This window comes from Vespa crabro, chromosome 9, assembly GCF_910589235.1.
Source record: "Vespa crabro chromosome 9, iyVesCrab1.2, whole genome shotgun sequence".
Taxonomy (NCBI): domain Eukaryota; kingdom Metazoa; phylum Arthropoda; class Insecta; order Hymenoptera; family Vespidae; genus Vespa; species Vespa crabro.
This window is the reverse complement of record NC_060963.1, coordinates 5,027,374-5,035,000: the sequence shown is the minus strand read 5'-3', so window position 1 is coordinate 5,035,000 and position 7,627 is coordinate 5,027,374. Positions and strand designations below refer to the sequence as shown.

General features: G+C 34.0%; 1 protein-coding gene across 1 annotated transcript in view; it reads left to right on the top strand.

Moving 5' to 3' along the window:
* The window catches only part of LOC124426716 (protein apterous-like), a 46,297-nt gene extending 45,929 nt beyond the window's left edge, over positions 1-368 (top strand). Inside the window, exon 6 of the mRNA XM_046968775.1 lies at positions 1-368. This exon is cut by the window's left edge and continues 1,414 nt beyond it. The gene's annotated coding sequence lies outside the window, so the exon portion shown is untranslated.
* The last annotated feature ends 7,259 nt before the right edge of the window (positions 369-7,627 follow it).

Sequence of the window (7,627 nt, the reverse complement as noted above, 5' to 3'; positions counted from 1 at the left end):
GAAAAAAAGAGAAAAAAGAAAAAAACGAAACGTTGAATTTCGTCGACGATGTAATTTCGTCTCGATATTTATAATACAATACCGATCGCGATTTTTCTTGCTCGAAGAAATGAACGAGCGATGAAATCCTTGACGTAATTATCATAATTGTTGTATATAAAGGACGTTCCTCGAGTTCTTCTTAAGGCACCGCTATAGGTTGTAGGGTTATAATTGCATTCGGTAGCGGTCGTGTTTTAGACAACAGGTAATAATGATGATGGCGACTATTATTATTATTACTTCTATTATTAATATCCTTGTAACGAATGGAACGATTGTCTAATTTTACAAGATGATTTTTTCATTGAATATATTTTGACAATATAGATACGTTTGTCGATTACTCATAACGACCCAGCTTAGTTCCTCTCTCACCTTTCGATAAAGTTCAATCTATCATTATAAAATTTTTTATTCGAGGTCATGAGAATGGACGTTGAAGGAAAATCAATAATATCTTTTACGATCGATTTGCTGCTTTTCTTGATTATCATGCCATTTACTCTACGTAAGTATTTATTACTTTAACTACGATCGTAAAATACCGAGAAAAGGTAAGTCCATTTTATATATTAAACGTTCGAACTTAACTTTACTAATCCTCGAGGAGGGGAAAATAAAAATAGAAGAAAAATAAATTGCCATGAATTTTGCACAAACATAAACGATACGAAGAGTCGTAAGAGACGCGAAGAAGGCGAGGGCCGATTTTTCTAGTTGAAACGATCTTGTTTTCTTTTTTTCTTTTTTCTTTATATATATATATATATATATATATATATATATATATATATATATATATATTCTTTTTCTTTATTTTCCTTCCTTTTTCTCTCCTCATTTCTCAGCTTAGTTAACTCTCGTAAAATTTTCAAATCGGCAATCATTACGTGAAATACATTTTAATTAATGGAAATAGTATAAAAAGAATTGATTAAATTAAAATTTGATTTTTGTGCTTTGAATGTTTTTTCTTGTTTTTTTTTTTCTTTTTTATGTAAAACAAACAAAAAAAGAAAAAAAAAGAAAAAGAAAAGACATAATTAAAAAGAAAAAATAAAAGAAAAACCGGTCAATTACAGCGAAACTTCAAGATGCTACTATGATACTATGAATAAAACGACTTTCTAGTATAGCATTTCCTCGAGATAGAAACGTACACGTAAAAGAAAATAGTACCTACATGTATATTGTATGTATGTATGTTTATATATATATATATATATATATATACACGAATGTGCCTATTTTCGAATGGCTCTCGTACGTCTCTCGTGGGCATATTCGCAAGCACAGAAGCCGTACCGATTTAACGGCTCGATTATGCGAAGCTATGAAACGCGATGCACCTCGCGGTGCCGGGACATTAAAATTGAAATTATAAGCTGCCGCGGCAGATCGAATTATGCAAGAGTACATAACCGTCTACGTGTAAATTTTCTTTTGCCTTGCGTACATAACGTTGCCCGCCCATAAAAGTCCTCATTAGTTATCCGTTTATCTCCTTGCCTCCTTACTCGTTTTCTTAACCTTCCCCCTTTCTCTCTTTCACCTCCTTCTACACTTTTTCTCCTCCTTATTCTCCTCCTTTTTCTCCTACTCTTCTTTTTTCCCTCTTTATTCTATTACACCGATAATCAATATTTTCAATATTTTACTTTTCGTAATCATTCAATCAAATTTCACTTTCAACCCGTATTACCGTTTAATTCCCATTTATCCATGATGTTATTAAATATAAGATTTCATTTTAAACGCTTAAACTTTCGATTCTTATACGGGTTCGTTCTTTTCTTTTTTTTGTCTTTCTCTTTTTTTTTTCTTTTTTTTTCTTTTTTAAGAGAAAGAGAAAGAGAGAAGACTTTTCCGGCGGAAGAAGGGGCTACTCCGTTTACGGTAAGACGGAAGGTATATACGCTTGAATCTTCTCTTATTTTCCGTCTCTTTCCTTCTTCTTCTTCTTCTTCTTCTTCCTCTTCTTCTTTTTCTTTTTTTCCCACTTGTGGCCCATGCAATATGCATCGAGTAGGTAGCAGGGGCCCCCGTGGTCGTCGAGCTAACGCATGACGTACTACAGCGTGATACGATTTCAAGTCGAGATTATTCTTTGAATTCTAAGACGTTTCAAAGGGAACCATGGAAGTAAGGATGAAAGAAAGAAAGAAAGGAAGAAAAGAATGAAGGAAGGAAGGAAGGAAGGAAGGAACGATACGTAAGGTAAGAACGACGAAGAAAAATAAAAAAATAGAAGAAAGAAGAAAATCAGGAATCAAGAATGATAGGCCAAAGGAATTGATACTGAGAAATGTTGTTCTGAAGAGAAAATCCTTTTATATCTTTCATATATTCGAATAATTCACATTTTCTCTCTCTTTATACAAAATTTGCTTCTTTGAGAATAATAAAAAGAAAAAGAAAAAGAAAAAAAAAAGAAATAAATAAAAAAAAAAAATAAAGAAAGAAAATATTCAAATAAACAAAGTAAACGATTTATTGTTTCAATTGTTTTTTATCTATCTTACACATTTTTTTCGATTTATGATAGGAACGCGCTAATGTTTCCCAGTTACTCATCTATGCGTTTCCAAAAGAAAAAAAAAAAAAAGAAAAACAAAGAAGTAAAAAAAAAAAAGAAAAGAAAAAAGAATAGTCGATCGATATTTCTTTTGTTTGAAAAACCACAAAGGTAAATCGAAAACGAGCGCATTCGATTCACATTCGACGAGCGTTCATTCTCGAACTCGATGAGGCGTGATCGAGGATATCAAAAGATTCCTAGATCTTTCCTGTGATGTCAAGCTCTCCTCCAGTGTTCTCCGACCGGTTCGAAATGGATCGAGATGTCGATAACGCGGATGATCGATGCCAGCTTCGGAGACAAGGGGAGAGACCTTTCGATAGACAACGGCGAGACCGTGTCGCCTCTTGGCGACGTCTCATTTACTCCGTCAAATACAACATGACTTCTCTTCTCGTCAAAAAAAAAAAGAAAAAAGAAAAAATATCCTTGAGAAACCTTACGCAGCCGTTATCTGTCTCTATTTCACGTGCGGATTATCATATATATTAAAATATTATATATATATATATATACACACACACACACGCACGATACGATTTTACGATCGACGGCTCTTTTATATACGACTGTTGGAATCGTTAAATTCATAAAGCACTCCTTGTGTATCACCGACTCCATTAGTTACGATAATGGGAATCGCCGGGATGACTTAATGCACGTATATACAACAGAGATATACATACGAGATGTATGTATGTTAATAAAAAAGGGAACGTGCATAATCAGAAATATAAGATTCTCGGGTGTATCAAAAGAATACACGTGACTGTACGAGCATGTTCCTTGTTGAAAATCGCATAAATATAGATAACGAATGAACGATTGAGTGAGAAAGATAGTTAAAGATAATCACCTAAATAACATAAACGTATATTAAAATTCTACGGGATTTTCATAATACTCTTATACGATTGTTAAACAATTCATGATGATTTTATCTAATAATATATCTTTTTTAAATTTATTAGATAAATATGGAAAATGCGAATTGTTAAGCGATTTATAAAGCAAAGCTATTAATGTAAGAATGACGATTAACGAATTAAACATATTTACATATGTAAATTGATTTATGATTTAAACGAATTCATGAATAATTCGGTATATTCAAATTTCGAGAAAGAAATGGAAAATATTTTTTTTCTTTCATCGATTTTCACGTTCATCAGTCGAAAATTTCACCAAGAGTGAAATTTTCTACTAGTACCTTCGTTCCCTCTCAAATACCTTTGCCTGGTTGCATTTCTCTCGAGTTTACGATTCGTAGATTCAACATCTCTCTCGGTCTCTCTCTCTCTCTCTCTCTCTCTCTCTCTCTCTCTTTCTCTCTTTCTCTCTCTCTTCATCCTTCTCGTTTCCACGTTTGCTTCACAGTCGTATCAGAGGAGCCCTTTTTCGCGAATACTCTCCGCGGTACTCGCGCAACCCTTATCCCGAAGACCTTTAACGCCCTGGATCGAGTTCACGCTCGAATACCATCCGACAAGGAAATACGAGAGACTCCTTCTCGGTGTTCCTCCCATTTTTTTTTCCCTTCTTCTTCCTCTTCTTCTTTTTTTTTATCCTTTTTTCTTCTTTTTCTTTTTCTTTTTTTTTTTTTTATCGCTCGTGACTTCGCCAACGAAACGACATTGAATACTACCAAGATGGAAGATACGACTCGTTGGAATTTTTCTTTTTCTGTCCTTTTTTTTTTTGTTTTCTCTCTTTTTTCTTTTTTTCTTTTCTTTTCTTTTTACTTCTCTTTTCCTCTATCCACAGACAATCCCCATAGAAATATCACGTAGACAATTTTATATGACAAAATATTATAGGAAATATATTATTCAATCGATTTCAATGTTAGATTAAAAAATATAATTCGATATGAATGTCTTTGTAAAGAATATAGAGATTTAATTATGTATATATTAATATGAAATATTTAAGTGTACTATAAAAAGTGCTTTGAAAAAACGCACACACATACTGTTAAAAAAAATAAAGAGTTGTAAAAGTACAAAAAAAAAAAAAAAGAAGAAGAAGAAGAAATGAAATTTAGTTGTACTTTTCATTGTTCACATATTCACATACGATTCATATTCTCATACTTGTAACTTACACGCACATTTTATCATCCCCTTTACTTATTCTTGCGAATCATTGATTATATATTTTTTCTCGTTAGATCTATAGATCCTTTTATATATATATATATATATATATATATATATATATATATATATATATATGTATATAGATATATTTAAATCCACATAGTATCAACTTCGACGTTCCTGGTTATATTTTCTCGCTCTTAACCCATACAGAAACGTACCTACATAAAATATTTTTGTATCTTTTTGAGAAATGAAAGTTCTCTATTCCTTTTAGTCCGGATGCACAGACAGATTCAAAATTTTCTCTTCTTTTCCGTTCCTGGTAATACTATATGGATCTGCTCGAGAAAGTCTCAGAGAACGGTGATGCTCTTAGAGTTTGCGCATACGTATGCACAGAGAGAAGGCACGTGCTACGTCGTGTCAGAAGGGAAAGGGGAGAGAATAGAGGAGAAAGAGAAAGAGAAAGAGAAAGAGAGAGAGAAAGAGAGACTTTTGACGCCCTATGTCACGCTCGGATACCATTCGACAAGGGGCGCCGCTCTTCGCGGCCAATAATTCAGACTTCAAGGCGCGAGCGTGAAGATCGCCATGACGGAATATCAAAAGCGCCGTACTTTACGCCCTCTCTCTCTCTCTCTCTCTCTCGATCTTTCTCTTTCTCATGTGCTTTGCAGTTTCTCAAAGCGTCTGCTTCGACGTTACGAAGGGGAGAGGAATACGAGACGCATAGACGTCGAAACTAAGGGAGTACTGAGGTACTTACATATTCTATTATATTTCACAAAAGTATTATATAAATCAATATTTATATCTCTATGTCGATTTAATATCATTCGTTAGTATATAGATATACTAAATATATGATAAGTAATTCTATCTTATATTTTATAGATAGATAGATAGGTATTATTAAAGAAAAAAAAAAAAAACAAAAAAAAAAGTATAATTCTAAATCAACGAAATATCCCCAAACGACATTGTGATATTTCTTTAATCTTTTCTCATAGATAATTACAAATATGTAATAAAACCTATTCTTTTTTTTTCCACGAGTCGGATCCGTGTATTAATCTAAAAGAAAACAATTCATTCATCGTAATTATTAGATTATTACAAAAGTATTATATTAATTGATATTTATAATTATACATCTATATATTTGTTTATCATTGATAAGTATAGAAAAAAAAGTTATCTATCTTATCTATTTTATAGATAGATATTATTAAAAATTATCATTTCAATCGACGAAATATTCCAAAAAGTAAAGTAAATTCTTATTACTTTATCTCTTTCTCATACATACATACATACATACATACATACATACATATATACATACATATATACATAGATACATACATATACATTGTAGATATTTTTTATTAGTCGAAGCGTATATGAACCATAAAAAATTCGTTCATCTTTTGTCCCCAATTTTTCTTTCGGGTAAATGGCAAAGCATCGAGGTCAAAGGTGAAGAAAGAAAAAAGAAGTAAAGTCAAAGGAAGAAAAGGATAAGAGATGATTGTCGAAATCGCGGTTAAAATGGTGAATTAGGTAGGTAATGTAATCAAACAAAAAAGTTGAATTGAGGGTGTGGGAGAGGGTTAGAAGAGGTTTGATTCGGTGTAGTAGAATACGACGAGAGTTTCCTTGAGACGACCTTCGCGCTCGCGTGCACACGGGATTAACCAACCCCATCCCTATTCTAGAAGTCTCGACGCCTATGACCGACGAAAAAATACGAGCGCTATAGAGAAAGAGAGAGAGAGAGAGAGAGAGAGAGAGAGAGAGAGAGAGAGAGAGAGGAGAATACGAATGAGAAGAAGTAGATGGTTGAGGAGGTGCAGGACGAGGAGAAGGTAGTGGAGGAGGAGGAAGAGAAGGAGGTGGAGAACTTCCTCCGTGGTCGTGCGGGTGACAAACAACCGCGTGCGGATTCCACGGATCCGCAGGGCGCGCAAAGTCCGCGCTAATTAGCGGTTCACGAGCGTGCCGAAAAAGAGACGGTGAGCTAGAAGAAAGAGAAGAAAAAGATGGCGCTGTGCTGAGCGTGGCGCGAGCGAGGGTGAGAAAGAGAGAGAGAGAGAGAGAGAGAGAGAGAGAGAGAGAGAGAGAGAGAGAGAGAGAGAGAGAGAGAGAGAGATGAGAAATGAAAGAAAGGGAAAAGGAAGAAGAAGAAGAAGAGAAGGAGGAGGAAGAAGAAGAAGAAGAAGAAGAAGACGACTATGAGGAAGAAGGAAAAAGGAAGACCTGCCTCAAGATGGTAGGCCACGGTGTGAGTGGGCCATTTGAATATATCGACTTTGGACAGTGAGCGATGTTACACCTGCCGTTGAGAGTCAGCGTAATAGCCGCGAGATGTCACGTTTGGGTACAAACCGAAACAAAATTCCTAAATTACCCCGCCTCGTGGTCTAAAGTATTAAATCCTCGTTATTTCGAGGTTTTTTTTCCTATTTTTTTTTTTTTTTTTTTTTTTTTTTCATTTCTTTTTCTTTCCTCCTAAATTGTATACCGATTTACAATTCGTCGTACCTTCACCCCCAAGAAGATTTGGTTTTTATCAACGACACAACTCCCTCATTGTTCTTGGGCTTTCGTTTTACAAATGGATTGATCCGCGTTTATTGAGTATGATTGAGATCGAAGACATTTTTTTGAATTCAATATAGAATTAATGCGAGTAATTGAAAAAAAAAAAGAATAAATAAATAAAAAGGAAATTATATTAACGCACATAACGTAATGGTATTTAATAAACGTTACTTGATCGCAACTGACGAGTTTAACTTCGTTAAAATATTTTTGTTATGGGAATAACAATTTGGACGATAAATTTTGTCGATCCTTTGATCCTATTTCGATTCGATACGGGACATTGAAATTTGTCTCGTAG